This window comes from Mauremys reevesii, linkage group 12 (assembly GCF_016161935.1).
Source record: "Mauremys reevesii isolate NIE-2019 linkage group 12, ASM1616193v1, whole genome shotgun sequence".
Classification (NCBI taxonomy): Eukaryota; Metazoa; Chordata; order Testudines; family Geoemydidae; genus Mauremys; species Mauremys reevesii.
In genome coordinates this window covers 49,640,198-49,656,432 of record NC_052634.1, presented here as the reverse complement: position 1 = coordinate 49,656,432, position 16,235 = coordinate 49,640,198, and the positions used below count along the sequence as shown (strand labels likewise).

General features: G+C 55.3%; 4 non-coding genes across 4 annotated transcripts; 1 reads left to right on the top strand and 3 right to left on the bottom strand.

Annotated features, from left to right (window-relative positions):
• Positions 1–4,655: 4,655 nt before the first annotated feature.
• Positions 4,656–4,728, top strand: TRNAK-CUU. The gene has a single exon. It is a non-coding gene; the product is annotated as a tRNA-Lys (tRNA).
• Positions 4,729–10,771: 6,043 nt separating this feature from the next.
• Positions 10,772–10,843, bottom strand: TRNAD-GUC. The gene has a single exon. It is a non-coding gene; the product is annotated as a tRNA-Asp (tRNA).
• Positions 10,844–12,004: 1,161 nt separating this feature from the next.
• On the bottom strand, positions 12,005–12,076 carry TRNAD-GUC. Its single transcript has one exon. It is a non-coding gene; the product is annotated as a tRNA-Asp (tRNA).
• A 625-nt stretch (positions 12,077–12,701) lies between these two features.
• TRNAH-GUG lies at positions 12,702–12,773 on the bottom strand. Its single transcript has one exon. It is a non-coding gene; the product is annotated as a tRNA-His (tRNA).
• Positions 12,774–16,235: the final 3,462 nt, after the last annotated feature.

Below are 16,235 nucleotides of genomic sequence, written 5' to 3'. Positions count from 1 at the left end.
GCAAAGGAAATTTTGACTCTGTGTGAAACTGAGGTCAGAAATGAAACGTCCACATGGTGGCCCAATGCTCTAGGGAATGTGGGTGAAGGACTCGGGCTGAGAAATGATTTAACAGGAGTTTGTATCAATTTATTGCCCTGATTAATGATGGCAGAAGTATTTGCTTAAAGATGACTCTTTAAAATCATTATGATTAATGATTAAAATCTATGGCTAAAAGGCAGCCACAGTTGTTAGTACTTGTACCTGTGTAGGGACACCCCAGTGGGTGTCAAGTCCATTGTCTTCACCAGGGGCAGTCGATTATTTTATCAAGGTACAAATTTCTTGGTCAAGGCCTAGGCTCCAGAGAAAACAATACACTGCTGATAAGAAGAAGTACATCAAAAGATTTTGCAGCCACCATGGGCATAACTATGATGTGTCGTGTTTCACTCTTTATATCTGGCACCATCTCCTTTCACTTTAGCCTTGAAGTTGACCAAGGGCAAAGCTGAACATCTCCTCAGACACCAGGGAGTGTTTATGTCCATTCCTGCGAGCTACACAGGGGTTTGATGTTGCTGCTTTCAGTCCTCTGGCTCTGCCGGGATAGGGAACAATTCAGGCTGTCACTGAACTGAAGGAGGAAGATCAGTTTGTGACAGGGAGAGGGACGCCTCCTCTTAAAGGTGTTTGTCTGGCTGGCAGTCCTGGTTCCCAGGTCTCGCCCGTGGGGCTCCAGCAGTTTTGGGACCGGGTCACTCCCTTGGCCCCACCTGTCACCCCCAGGCGCTCCCCCCGCCAGGGGCCCCGGCAGTGCAGCGGAGCTGAGCAGCGTCTGCCTGCTCGCTCCAGTGGCTGCCGGCCCCTCCCAGAGTCTGCACGCCCTCCTTCCCCACCCCCCAATCTCCCTCCCAGAGCCTGCACCCCCACCCCTCCTCCTGTTCCCCCCGCCCCTGCCCTGGCCCAGAGCCTGCACCCAGCATCCAAACTCCCAGAGGCAGAACAAGGAATTTTTGTGCCCGAGGCAAGGGCCGGCTCCAGGATCTTTGGCGGCAGGTCCCTGAGTCCCTGTCGGAGGGAAGGACCTGCCGCCCAATTGCCAAAGAAGCAGCAGCGGTAGAGCTGCCACCAGTGCCGCTGATTGGGGTAGAGCTGCACCCCTCCACTTTGCGCACCCGAGGCAAGTGCCTCACGCGCCTCACCCTTGTTACGGCGCTGCAAACTCCATCCCAGAGCCTGCCCCCCAGAACCCCTCCCCCACCCAAACTCCATCCCAGCGCCTGCACTCCAGAACCCCTCCCCCACCCAAACTCCATCCCAGAGCCTGCCCCCCAGAACCCCTCCCACACCCAAACTCCCTCCCAGAGACCAGCCTCTCACCCCATCTGCACCCAAACTCCCCAGAGCCTGCACCCTCCTGCACCCCAATCCCCAGCAGGGGGCAGGGTTTGAAATAATTTAAACACTCAGCATTTTCCTGTTCAAATCAATAAAGACCTAGCAGAGCTGTCCAGCAGCTGAAATCAGTTCCAGTCCTCGGCGTCTCTAAGAGGGACACTCGGTAGCTGAGGCATGTGGGACACCTCTGTGGTGAGGACAGGTGAAAAAATGCTGGATTCAATGAAAGCTGAGCCCATAGGAGGGGAAGGTGAACGGCAGCACCACACAGGGTCATAACACTCAGACACGGGGCTGCCCTGTCACTGCCCCTCTGTCTTCCATTATTTCTATCCTACGGAACAGACCCTCCCCCTCCCCCACACACTGTCACACACAACCGTCTCCCCTTGAGCCCCAGACCACCCCTCCCCCTCGCCCCCCCACACGCCATGGGACACAGCCTCTCGGTGACTCACCCAGATGGGGGCTTGTCTCTGCATCTCCCCAACAGGGGAGCAGAGAGCCAAAAGGGCCACAGGAGACCAATGGAGCTAGGCAGGGATAGAAAATACTTCCCCTCCCTTCCCAAGAGTCCCATTAATCTCACCCATGGGACGTTCCAGCACCGGGTGGGCTCAAAGCACCAACCTTCCCCTGAGCAACAGAAGGGGGAACCAGCTCTAGCACATGGAAGGAGGCTCCCACCTCTGCTGCTGCCATCCTGCAGCCTTTAATATGGATTTGTTTTAGCTAATGCAACCCACCCCCCCTCCGCTAATCCATCCATGAATCAAGGAGAAAAAACTCTCAATCAGGCACCAGAGGTGCAGTGGGTTAGTACACAGAACTCATAATAGTAGTGCTGAGTGGAGTGATGTTGAAGTTGTGAGCTCACCTGGAGCACTAGTTTTCTTTAAGCAAATAGCTTCTGCCATCATTTTGCCCTGCAGAAAATACAATTGCAGCTCAGAAGACACCGGGGTCCCCTTGCTTTACAGAGAGCAGGGCAGATTCCACAGATCTACCAGGCTCTGCTCTCCACCAGCCGCCTGTGTCAGGAGGGGTCGAGCAGAGCCCAGAGCACTGCCCCACCTCCCCCTCAGTCTTTGCTCCCCAAACCACCTGTGTGCTCACCCTCTTCGCTGTGAGACTCAAACCCTGCCTGGCTTTCTCTATGTTGGGGGGGGGTTTCATCTGTCGTGTTGATGTGCATGTGGGTCCTGTGCGATTTTGGTGGATGCCTGGCATAGTTTTGTGTGCGTGGGTGTGTGTATGATTTTTGCATGCAGATTGTTTTTTGCTTAGTATTCTTTTGGTATGTGGGTTTTGTGTTTCCTGTTGTGGGCTTTTGCTGTATTTTTGGTGTGGATTTGTTCTTTCTATGTTTTGTGTGGCTTTCCCTTATGGGTATATGCCTCTGTGTGCTGTGTGGGTTTGGTTTTTGTTTATGTCTGTGTGGGCCTGTGCAGTCTGTGATTTTCTCATTCTCTCTGTGTGTGTTTGTCTCTCTGTTTGTATCTTCATGTGTAAATTCACTGGAACTTTTCAAAATCTGCACAACTTTGCCAATTTTCACCAGGGATTTTTCTCCATTAACAAATTCTCACTTGTTCCCTACCAGTCGGCGACCATTGCCCCAGGGGCCTGTCAGTCTCTGGGTCCTGATTTCCCATTGACCCTTCCCCCTTCTATTGGGACTGGGAACTAGCCAACCAAAAAAAACCCACTCAGTTTTAGTAAAGGGCCAACAGTCCCTTACACAAGCCAGTCTTGTGAGCATCACCAATGTCCAGAGATGGCAGCACAAGCTGCTCCCATGGTGTAATACACAGGACTCTGAATCCTGTAATCTGAGTTCAAATGTCAGTAGGACCTTGTGTTAGTGGGTGGTAAAGATCTGGTGCTCAAAGTGCTTTCCTAGCTCCACCTATATAAGAGTGAATCATTTCCCTCCTGCTGGGTGACTCCTTCCCCACTGGAGCCAGGTATTTGGTTGGGGTCCAGAAGTGGCTGTGGCTGTCTGGTGGGTGGGATTCTCACTGCTTCACCTGATGCCTCCAAGTTTGGTGCTTGTGGCCACACCTTTCCTCTTGCCCACATGGCACTTGAAGAAAGCAGTGCCAGGGCCAGGCTTGATAGGGAGGCAGAGTCCCAGGCTGGAGCCCAGCACCTCTCCTCCTCTGGGCACCTAGAGCAGAGGCGGCTGGTGCTGACTGCTCCAAGGGAAGGCTTAAAAGCCACAGAGCAACTGAGGGCGGGGCTAGATGAGGGCAGGCCCATGCCTATGTGTGGCCAGCAGACAGGCAACAAGACTCCCGGCCAGCCTGCTCCCTGCTCCCTGCCATGCCAAACCCCCACTGAAGGCCACCCGCAGACCACCATGTGGGGCGGCTGCTGATGCTCTGTGGCCAACAACAGAAGACAGTAGGAAAGCAGGGCCAGCCCCCATGGTGGAACCTCTCACTGTTCCCACTCATGGTCCTCACTTTTGCAGTGGGGCAGGAGATTTTACCCCAAGAGGCTTTTCCCCAGCTGGCGAGAAGCAGAGAAACACCCAGGCTCCCAAGGTGCTATGTAGCAAGTACCCTCCAGCACAGGGACAGGCGCACACTTGGAAGAGGGAAACTGCTCCACACTCTAGCCCGGGCAGCCGCCCATTTTCTTTGGCAAGTCAGGAAGGGCAAAGGCGAGACTGGAAGCACCTGGGGCTCATGCCCCAGCCTTTGTGACGCCCAACCCCCAACTCCTTCCCGGGGCTCTAGCTGAAGCCAGAGCATTGGCCTGAGCGGCCAAGAAGAGGTTCCAGCCCTGAAGGGAGCAGGACGTTCAGCCCAAAGGTAAAACTGCACAAGCACAACCACGAAGTGACTTGAACTTTCAAACACTTGAGCCAAAATCAGATATCTTAGTCATTAGACCACGTAGACACAGGAGTAAAGCTACTGCACACACTTCTTTGGAAAAGGTGGACACTGTGTTTCTTGGGTCATCTACTGAGGGGGGGGGGAGACTCTCTGGGCACAAGAAGTCGAGTTCCCAGCAAGACGTGAGATGTAATTCTATGGAGCCAGGTGAAGGACTTTGGTAGGGAGGCTCAGGCATGGGGAATTGGGGTGCAGCAGACGGACTTGCTGTCTAGGTGCTTAGATTTAGTCTCCCTGAGGAGGAGGAGGAATCCTGCTGACAGGCAGTGGCTGAACAGAAAGAGGAGGGGTTCCTGGGACTTTTTGTGCCTCTCTTTTGCCTGCCTGCTCGCTCTTGTGCTGAATGGTGAAAATGTTTCTCAACAAGCCCAGGTAGCTCAGTTGGTAGAGCATCAGGCTCTTAATCTGAGGGTCCAGGGTTCAAGCCCCTGTCTGGGTGCTTAGCTTTTAAGTTGCCTTGTGTGCCATGACCCACATTTTGTTCACAGCCACATGCAGATTCCCAGAAGCTGTGGCCATTTCCTGGAAAGGTTCCTTTCCTTAGCAATCAGGAGAGAGACCACATCCACAGGAGCAGGTGTAGAAAGTGCAGTCTCTGGCTGCCAGGAAGCACTGTGGGGCCAGGTGCTGAGAAAGCCCAGAGGGGGAGCAGCAGAGATGGGGGGAAGGGAGAGAGAGAAGCAATGAGGACAGAGTACAAGTGTAAAGGGGGCATCTGGTCTGGCTATTGTGGGGAACTTCCCTGGTTTATACACGACCCTGGTGCAATTGGCTGGAGAAAGGATCTGAGTCCCCACCCCCTTACCCAGAGGCTGCCTGACCCCAAGGAGGCTCTTTCTACTCTTGTGTGTGGCAGAGACCTCGTAACCCCGACAAGGCTGGGCCCAGGAATCCTGGGGGGGTTGATGACCCCCAATTCTGTCATGATCATTTGAACAGGGCTACAGTGTCTCCACTCTGGGCACTTCCCTGACCCACTCCTCATTGCATGTGCTTCAAGCAAACACCATTTATTACCCAGCAATCAATGTAAAACACAAGGAAAGATGGGAAAGGAAAACACGTCACCCTGTTCTGTGGTGCAGGGAGATCACAGCCAGCGTCTCTGGAGGGTCAGGGCAGGTCACAGTCTCTCCCTCACATGTCCCAGGCCTCCTCCCCAGACCCTGGCTGTGCTGCAGGGACACCACGGGCTGGACACTTGCTCTGGCAGTGGCCACATGCTCTAGGGACAGGCCCCTTGCTCCCAATGTCAGCCACCCACAAAGAGCAGGTCCCATGGTGTAATGGGCAGCACTCAAGACTCTGAATCCTGGAATCTGAGTTCAAATCTCAGTGGGTCCTTCTGGTGATATGTGATTTTGCTGCAAATCCCCGGAGCTCAATGGGTTTGGCTACCCTCTCTCAGGGTGAACTAGAGTGAGGTTTTTCCCTCCTGCTGGGTGACTGATCCCCACTGGAGATAGGTCTTTGGTCTGGCTGGTTCAATGGGCTGGCGGCTATAGGTTGGGGTCCTAGAACTTAACAGTCTGGCTAGAGAGTCCTGTGGGTTGACCGGATGGTTGCTTCTCGCTGCTTCACCTCATGCCCACAATTTGGTCCCTGCAGCTGCCACACTTTTCCTCTTGCCCACATGGCATTTAAAGGAAGGAGTGTCAGGGCCAAGCTTCACAGTCAGGGCTAGGCAGGAGGGAGGCAGAGTCCCAGGCTGAAGCCCAGCACCTCTCCTCCTCTGGGCACCTAGGACAGAGGTGGCTGGTGCTGACAGCTCCAAGGGAAGGCTTAAAAGCCACAGAGCAACCAAGGGCAGGGCAAGAGGAGGGGAGAACCATGCCTATGAGTGGCCAGCAGAGAGCCACAGAGATGCCCAGACAGGCTGCTCCCTGCTCCCTGGCATGCCGAACCCCCACTGAAAACCACCCACAGCCAGCTGCTGATGCTTTGTGGCCAACAGCAGAAGACGGTAGGAAAGCAGGGCCAGCCTCACTGGTGGGGCTTCTTACTGTTCCCACTCCAGGTGCTCACTTTGGCAGTGGGGCAGGAGATTTTACCCCAAGAGGCTTTTCCCCAGCTGGCGAGAAGCAGAGAAACACCCAGGCTCCCAAGGGGCTATGTAGCAAGTACCCTCCCGCACAGGGACAGGCGCACACTTGGAAGAGGGAAACTGCTCCACACGCTAGCCCGGGCAGCTGCCCAGTTTCTTTGGCAAGTCAGGAAGGGCAAAGGTGAGACTGGAAGCACCTGGGGCTCATGCCCCAGCATTTGTGACACCCAACCCTCAACTCCTTCCTGGGGCTCTAGCTGAAGGCAGAGCATTGGCCTGAGCGGCCAAGAAGAGGTTCCAGCCCTGAAGGGAGCAGGACGTTCAGCACAAAGGTAAAATTGCACAACCACAAGGGGATTTGAACTCTCAATTGCCTGCTCCAAAGTCAGCTGCCTTATCCATTAGGTCACGTGGTCATAGAAACAAAGCCTTTCCAAGCACTTATTTGGAAAAGGCAGACACAGTGTTTCTCACGTCCTCTACTGAATGGGGCTGAGACTCTCTGGGCACAAGAAGTTGAGTTCCCAGCAAGATGTGAGACAATTCTCTGCAGCCAGGTGCAGGACTTTGGCAGGGAGGCTCAGGAAGCGGACGGACCGGCTGTCTAGGTGCTTAGATTTGGTCTCACTGAGGAGAAGGAGGAATCCTGCTGACAGGCAGTGGCTGTGGAGAAAAAGTGGGATCTCCAGGCTGCTCAGGTCTCCTTCTTCCAGCTCCTCATCTGGACTGGCTGAGCTGCTCCACCGGCCTGGACAAGTCCTCTGCATGCTCAGCAAATAGCCCAAGAGCCATTTCTGCCCAAACCTGTCCTGGGGGGTGAGCTTCTGTCTTCCCTGTCCCATCTGCGCTAGAGCAGACCACTAGATTGAGAGAGACAGTTAACAACGATTAAGGCTAAGATTATATAAAGGGGGTCACGGAATCTGTGACTTTCAGAGATCTCAGTGACATTTTCCGCCTCAGCCCTGGGGCAGCAAGACTGGAGCTGTCGGCCGGTGGGGGCCTCACAGCTATGAGCCACCAGTGGCGGAAGGGGCTCCCACAGGCCCATGCCACCACGGATGGACTCCACAGCTCCCAGCTGTTGTGGGTGGATCCCAGAGCTCCCAGGTACCACATGTGACAGGGGGACCCTGGAGCTCCCAGTCGGGTGACTGCGTTATAAGTCCGGTCAGCGGTGCTGCGGGGCTCAGGCAGGCTGGTCCCTACGTGTCCTAGGGCACCGCACTGTGCCCTGGAAGTGGCCAGTAGGCCCCCCCGCTGCACCGCTGACCAGGAGCCGCCCGAGGTAAGTCTGCACCCCAACCCCCTGCCCCAGCCCTGAACCCCCCCAAACCCAGAGCCCCCTCTTGCACCCCAGAGCCCTCACCCCCCTGCACTTCAACCTCCTGCCCCAGCCCAGAGCTTCCTCCCACACCTGGAACCCATCATCCCTGCCCCCACCCCAGAGCCATCACCCCGTCCTGGACCCCAACCCCCTGCCTCAACCCACAGCCCCCTCCTGCACTCTGAATCCCTCAGCCCCACCCTGCAGCCTGGAGCCCCCTCCTCCACCCCAAACCCCTCATCTCCCCACAGCTCCCACGGGCAGACCCTGGGGCTCCCAGCAGCCATGGGTGGCCAGGGAGCCCCGCCAGCCCCACCCCACTGCGTACAGACCCTGCAGCTCCTACGAGCGGACCCCAGAGCTCCCAGCCGCTGTGGATGGACCCAGGATTTCCCAACAGGCCTTGATGGTGTGAGGACCCTGCAGCCCCACGTCATTGCTAATAGACCCTGCAGCTCCGAAGCCCCTGGAGCTCCCAGCCGCCATAGGCAAGAGAGGGAGCCCCCAGCGCTCAGACACTGCAGGCAGAGCCGGGAGCTCCCAGTCACCGGGGGGGTGAGGAGAAGCCGCAGCCCCCAGCCATTGCAGATGGCCCTGTAGCTCCCAGCTGCCACAGGTGGATGCCAGAGCCCCCAGCTGCCATCGGGATCCCCCGGCCCCCACGGGCAGGAACCGTCACCCTTCGACCGGCAGAAAACAGAGGTGCGCAGAAACCCATCGCGCCCTGTGACCCCCCGGTGCGGCGGGTTCTCGCCGGGCAGGCGGCGGTGGCCAGTCGTTTCCCCCGGCATTGCGATTAGGGGGGGTGGTTGAATTTGGGGGGGGGGTGTGTCAGGGCCAATGAGATATATAAAAGAGATGTGAATAAAGTAAATGTTTTGTTAGGATAATGCAAATTTAATATAAGGATAATGCAAGTTACACATAACAGGTCTAGATTTCTAAAAATATATATAATTTAAAAAAAATGTATTTAATTTAAATTGACTTTTGAAAAGTAAGCCATCATGGGATAAGAGGGAAGTCCTCTCATGGATCAGTAACTGGTTAAAATCTTGGAAACAAAGGGTAGGAATAAATTATCAGTTTTCAGAATGGAGAGAGATGGTATCCCAGAGGGGTCAGTACTGGGACCATTACTGTTCAACATACTCATAAATGATCTGGAAAAATGGGTAAACAGTGAGGTGACAAAATTTGCAGATGATACAAAACTGTTCAAGAGAGTTAAGTCCCAGGCAGACTGCGAAGAGTTACAAAGGGATCACACAAAACTGGGTGATTGGGCAACAAAATGGCAGATGAAATTCAATGTTGATAAATGGCTTCATCGGATGCATAGAATGGAACATATAGTGAGGATATATGTATATGCACACACACATACACACAGAGACCATGAAAAGGTGGGAGTTGCCCAACCAACTCTAAGAGGCTAATTAATTAAGATGAGCTATTCTCAGCAGGAGAAAAAAACTTTTGTAGTGATAATCAAGATGACCCATTTAAGATAGTTTGACAAGAAGGTGTGAGGATACTTAACATGGGGAAATAGCTGCAATGTGTGTAATGGCTCAGCCATTTCCAGTCTCTATTTAAGCCTAAATTGATTGTATCTAGTTTGCATATCAAGTTCAGCAGTTTCTCGTTGGAGTCTGTTTTTGAAGCTTTCTGTTGCAAAATTGCCACCTTTAAATCTGTTACTGATCGGTCAGAGGTTGAAGTGTTCTCCTACTGGTGTTTGAATGTTATATTTCCTGACGTCTGATTTGCATCCCATTTATTCTTTTGCACAGAGACTGTCTGGTTTGGCCAATGTACATGGCAGAGGGGCATTGCTGGCACATAATGGCATATATCACATTGGTAGATGTGGAGGTGAACGAACCCCTGATGGCATGGCTGATGTGATTAGGTCGTATTATGGTGTCACTTGAATAGATATGTGGACAGAGTTGGCATCGGGCTTTGTTGCAAGGATAGATTCCTGGGTTAGTGTTGTTGTTCTGTGGTTGCTGGTGAGGATTTGCTTCAGGTTTGGGGGTTGTCTGTAAGCAAGGACTGGCCTGTGTCCCATGATCTGGGAGAGTGAGGGATCATCTTTCAGGATAGGTTCTAGATCTTTGATGATTCGCTAGAGAGGTTTTAATTGGGGGATGAATGTAAAGGCCAGTGGTGTTCTGTTATTTTCTATGTTGGGCCTGTCTTGTAGTAGGTGACTTCTGGGTACTCTTCTGGCTCTGTCAACCTGTTTTTTCACATCAGCAGGTGAGTATTGTAGTTTAAGAATGCTTGATAGAGATCTTGTAGGTGTTTATCTCTGTCTGAGGGATTGGAGCAAATACGGTTGTATCTTAGAGCTTGGCCATAGACAATGGATCATGTGGTGTGTCCTGGATGGAAGCTGGAGGCATGTAGGTAAGTATAGCGGTCAGTGGGTTTCCGGTATAGGGTTGTGTTTATGTGACCATCGCTTATCAGCACAGTACTGTCAAGGAAATGGACCACTTGAGTGAATTGATCTAGGCTGAGGTTGATGGTGGGATGGAAATTGTTAAAATCACAGTGGAATTCCTCAAGGGCTTCTTTTCCATGAGTCCAGATGATGAAGATGTCTTCAGTGTAGTGCAAGTACAGTAGGGGCATTAGGAGACGAGAGCTAAGGAAGCGTTATTTTAAGTCAGCCATAAAAATGTTGGCATACTGTGGGGCCATGTGGGTAACCATAGCAGTGCCGCTGACTTGAAGATATATATTGTCCTCAATGTGAAATAGTTGTAGGTGAGGACAAAGTAGCGAAGTTCAGCCACCAGGTTTGGCATGAAACTAGTTCACAAAACTGGGGGGGGGGGGGGTGTTGGGAAATCACTGCTCATGCCCCTGGGCAGCCTATTTCCCTTTACCGCTCTGAAATGTGCCCCCACATGCAGACCCCGAAGCTGGGCCCGGGCGGGGAAGGACAGGACGAGCGTGTCCTTGCGAGGTAATTGTCTCTCGGGAGGTGAAAGTCATCAGTGCGGGGTGCGAAGGGAAGTGGCCGTCGAAGGAGAATGCAAGGCATGTGGCGGGCAGGCCAGGGATTTCTTTGTCCCCCCTTCAAAAGGGATCACCCTCCCCGTCGGGGAATCGAACCCCAGTCTCCCGCGTGACAGGCGGGGATACTCACCACTATACTAACGAGGAAAGGGGCACGGTGAATGGCCTCAGCTCCCACAGACCAGCTATGGTCAGCGTACACCTACACCGGCGCATGGGCCCCAGCAGGCAACAACGCCCCTGGCCCTCTTCTGCGTCCCAAAGGCTTTGGACACAGCAACAGCCCTGGCCCTCCTCACCTGCCCTTGCCCAGCAGGACGCCTTTTCGGGCCTACACAGCTCCTCACACAACACCCGCCTGGGACCTTGCCCTCCCCTACCAGTTCAGCAGCACCTTTTTTCCTCTCAAAACCTCCTCTTGCCACCCTCCCCCTTCCACACTTCACACTCACCTCATCACAAACTCACCCACGGCCCCTTTGGCTTCTCAAGCGCCTCTGGAGGGACGCAGCTTCCCTGGCACGCAGATCCTTCCCTTCAACGCGCACTGGACGGACATTCGAAACACAGCCCTTTCCAGGAGGGAATGCGCCGTTTTGGACCCTGGCGCCCAGCAAGAAGTCCTGGGACTCTTTTTCTGACCGATGGACCCCACTGACTGGCCTTTACCAAGCAGAAACTGAGGACCGGCTGATGGCTCTCTTTGCAAACGGACGCCATCAGACTGAGCCACGAGGCGTGCTGCAGGATAGCCCCTCCCCACCAAAAAGCAATGCCATCACCCGGATTCGAAGCGAGGCTACTGCGGCCACGGCGCAGAGTACTAACCACTATACGATCACGGCCAGGCGCTGGGGGCGCAAGCCAGCACCCCAGCGGAAAATGCTCAGCTCTGCGCTCTCGGGGCGGCCACCTACCTCGCCGGCGGCCACAGGTCTTTCTCAAGCCTCCCCATTACAGTCACAGGTCAAATGCTGAGCAAAGGAAAAAAGACAGGAAGCCAATCCCATGCCTGTCCCTTTTTCTGTCTTCCTCCACCCCTGGACCAAGTCCCTCCCCGTTTGTCTGGGCCATTGTCCTCATGGCCCTGGCCAGCCTATTTCCCTTTGCCGCTCTGAAACGTGCCCCCACGTGCAGGCCCCGGGGGAGGCTTTGGCTAGGGCGAGCGTGTCCTTGCGAGGTAATTGTCTCTCTGGAGGTGAAAGTCATCAGTGCGGGGTGCAAAGGGAAGTGGCCCTCGAAGGAGAATGCAAGGCATGTGGCGGGCAGGCCAGGGATTTCTTTGTCCCCCCTTCAAAAGGGGTAACCCTCCCCGTCGGGGAATCGAACCCAGGTCTCCAGCGTGACAGGCAGGGATACTCACCACTATACTAACGAGGAAAGGGGCACGGTGAGTGGCCCCACCTCCCACAGACCAGCTATGGTCAGCGTACACCTAAACCGTCGCATGGGCCCCAGCAGGCAACAACGCCCCTGGCCCTCTTCTGCTTCCCAAAGGCTTTGGACACAGCAACAGCCCTGGCCCTCCTCACCTGCCCTTGCCCAGCAGGACGCCTTTTCGGGCCTACACAGCTCCTCACACAACACCCGCCTGGGACCTTGCCCTCCCCTACCAGCTCAGCAGCACCTTTTTTCCTCTCAAATCTCCTCTTGCCACCCTCCCCCTTCCACACTTCACACTCACCTCATCACAAACTCACCCAGGCCCCTTTGGCTTCTCAAGCGCCTCTGGAGGGACGCAGCTTCCCTGGCACGCAGATCCTTCCCTTCAACGCGCACTGGACGGACATTCAAAACACAGCCCTTTCCAGGAGGGAATGCGCTGCTTTTGGACCCTGACGCCCAGCAAGAAGTCCTGGGACTTTTTTTCTGACTGATGGACCCCACTGACTGGCCTTTACCAAGCAGAAACTGAGGACCGGCTGATGGCTCTCTTTGCAAACGGACGCCATCAGACTGAGCCACGAGGCGTGCTGCAGGATAGCCCCTCCCCATCAAAAAGCAATGCCGTGACCCGGATTTGAACCGAGGCTACTGCGGCCACGGCGCAGAGTACTAACCACTATACGATCACGGCCAGGCGCTGGGGGCGCAAGCCAGCACCCCAGCGGAAAATGCTCAGCTCTGCACTCTCGGGGCGGCCACCTACCTCGCCGGCGGCCACAGGTCTTTCTCAAGTCTCCCCATTACAGTCACAGGTCAAATGCTGAGCAAAGGAAAAAAGACAGGAATCCAATCCCATGCCTGTCCCTTTTTCTGTCTTCCTCCACCCCTGGACCAAGTCCCTCCCCGTTTGTCTGGGACATTGTCCTCATGGCCCTGGCCAGCCTATTTCCCTTTGCCGCTCTGAAACGTGCCCCCAAGTGCAGGCCCCGGGGGAGGCTTTGGCTAGGGCGAGCGTGCCCTTGCGAGGTAACTGTCTCTCTGGAGGTGAAAGTCATCAGTGCGGGGTGCGAAGGGAAGTGGCCGTCGAAGGAGAATGCAAGGCATGTGGCGGGCAGGCCAGGGATTTCTTTGTCCCCCCTTCAAAAGGGGGTCACCCTCCCCGTCAGGGAATCGAACCCTGGTCTGCTGCGTGACAGGAGGGGATACTCACCACTATACTAACAAGGAAAGGGGCACATGGAGTGGCCCCACCTCCCACAGACCAGCTATGGTCAGCGTACACCTACACCTTCGCATGGTCCCCAGCAGGCAACAACACCCCTGGCCCTCTTCTGCTTCCCAAAGGCTTTGGCCGCAGCAACAGCCCTGGCCCTCCTCACCTGCCCTTGCCCAGCAGGACGCCTTTTCGGGCCTACACAGCTCCTCACACAACACCCGCCTGGGACCTTGCCTGCTTAGATAAAGATTGTAACTCTATGAAGTTAAGTTTTAGTCACCAGAAAGCTTGTTTTGTTTGTTTTACTTGTAATGATATCTGTGCCTTCTGTTCTTACTGATTATCATGTAATCCTGCCTGCTCGGCCCCGGGTCCAGCGGGCCGGGGGGGCGGCTCCTGCCTGCTCGTCCCCGGGTTCAGCCGCGCAGGGGGGACGCGGCTCCTGCCTGCCCAGCCCCGGGTCCAGCCGGGGGGTGGGTGCGGCTCCTGCCTGCAGGGGTGGCGAGTTATATGGGCCCATGGGGCCCAGGCCCCACCAATAATCCAGGAGCTGGGCTCAGCCCCACCAATGTTTGGGCCCCAGGCCCTGTGCTGGGGGTCCCCGCGTTGCAACACCCGGCGCTCTCACTCACCGCAGCGGCAGCTCCCGGGAGGGGCCTCAGGAGCGACTGGACTCCCAGCCCATTGTCTGGGAACCCCAGCCAATGGGAGCTGCCGGGGGCGGTGCCGGAGCTGCCTGGCCGCGCCTCCACAGCAGGGAGGGGGAGCGAGCCACCGGCAGCGTCTGAGCCCTGGGCAGCCATTGTGAGCAGCAGACAGACACAGCCTGTGACCTGTGGGCAGCCAGACACACACAGCCGGGGAGGGGGGGTTGGTGGGGACAAACACACACAGCCAGGGGGTTGTGGGACAGACACCCACGGGGGGGACGGACAGACAGACACAGCCTGTGAGCTGTGGGGGCAGCCAGACACACACACACAGCCGGGAGGGGGTTGGTGGGGACAAACACACACAGCTTGGGGTTGTGGGACAGACACACACAGCGGGGGCAGACAGACAGACAGACACAGCCGGGGGGGTTGGTGGGGAGAAGCAGACACAGCCAGGGGGTTGGGGGTTGTGGGACAGACACACACAGCGGGGAGCAGACAGACAGACAGACACAGCCGGGGGTTGTGGGACAGACAGACACAAGGACACAGCCAGGGGGTTGTGGGACAGACACACACAGCGGGGGGACGGGGGACAGACACACACAGCCGGGGGTGGTGGGGGCAGCCAGACACACACAGCCGGGGGTTGTGGGACAGACCGACACAAGGACACAGCCAGGGGGTTGTGGGACAGACAGATGGACACAGCCGGGGGAGTTGTGGGGACAGACAGATGGAGCCGTGGGTGGGGAAAGGAGCAGCACCCCGGGGCTGGTATAAAATACACAGGATGGGGGGGGCTTCCTGAGGGGTCTATAGCAACACCCCCCGCAGAGCAGACCCAGGTTGCAGCTGGCTCCGCCCATCACAGCCCCCTGCCCCACAGAGACCCACACAACCCTCTGCCCCCTCGAGAGACTCCCAATGACCCCTGTGCCCCTGTCACTCCTCTCCAAAGAGCCCTCCCCTTTGTGCCAGCCCACTCCCCTCCCCCACTGCCTCCCCTCCTCCTAGTGAAAAAGTTTCTCTTAATATCCAACCTAAACCTCCCCCACTGCAACTTGAGATCATTACTCCTTGTTCTGTCTTCTGCTACCACTGAGAACATTCTAGATCCATCCTCTTTGTAACCCCCTATCAGGTAGTTGAAAGCAGCTATCAAATCCTCCCTTATTCTTCTCTTCTGCAGACTAAACCATCCCAGTTCCCTCAGCCTCTCCTCAGAAGTCATGTGCTCCAGCCCCCTAATCATTTTTGTTGCCCTCCACTGGATTTTCCAATTTTTCCACATCCTTCTTGCAATGTGGGGTCCAAAACTGCACGTAGTACTCTAGATGAGGCCTCACCAATGTTGAATAGAGGAGAATGATCATGTCCCTCGATCTGCTGGCAATGCCCCTACTTATACAGCCCAAAATGATGTTAGCCTTCTTGACAAAGGCCAGAGGAGGGAGTGTTAGTGCCTGTGTGGACTTCTGAGAAGTGCATGGGGTGGAAGGAGATGCTGGGATGCTCTGGAACCACTCCTTCAAAGCCAGTCAGGACTCTGGGGGAGCCTCCTCTCTGAGCAGACTGTCTCCAGGGCAAGAAGCTTACACCTTCCTGGGTCTGACCTCAGAGCATTCAGCATGCCCTTCCACACCATGCACTTTCCGCAGTGAGTCCACCCAGGCGGGGTCCTGGGGCAGCCAGAGGTCCCTGCACCCCAACTCGGCAGTCAGATGTGACTCTCAGCCAGACTGTAAAACAGAAGGTTTATTAGATGATGGGAACACAGTTTAAACAGAGCTTGTTGGTACAGAAAACAGAACCCCTCGGTCAGGTCCATCTTGCGGGGTGGGGAGCCCAGAACCAAGTTCTGAGTCTCTCCCCATTTCCCCAGCCAGCTCCAAACTGACACTCCCTCCTCTGGCCTCTGTGTCTCTTCCGGACAAGAAGGCCACCTGATCTCTTTGTCCCCAACACCTTCAGTTGGCATCTTGCAGGGGAAACTGAGGCACCCACACAGTATTCAGAGAAAATATTAAGAACATTCCCACTTCATCACAACAGGTACAACAAAATATAATACTGTATATTGAAGTAGGCAAGTGCTGCTTCTGACTTTCCACTTTTAATTGACCCTTGTAATCTTGTGGCGCTGACGCGTTGTAGCTTCATTTTATATCGGCTTACAGGGCGGGAGCGGGGGGGCACCACCATTTTGGGCCCCACCAAAAATTATACAAACCTGCCGCCTATGCCTGCCTGTCCGGCCCCCGGGTCCGGGTCCAGCCGGAGG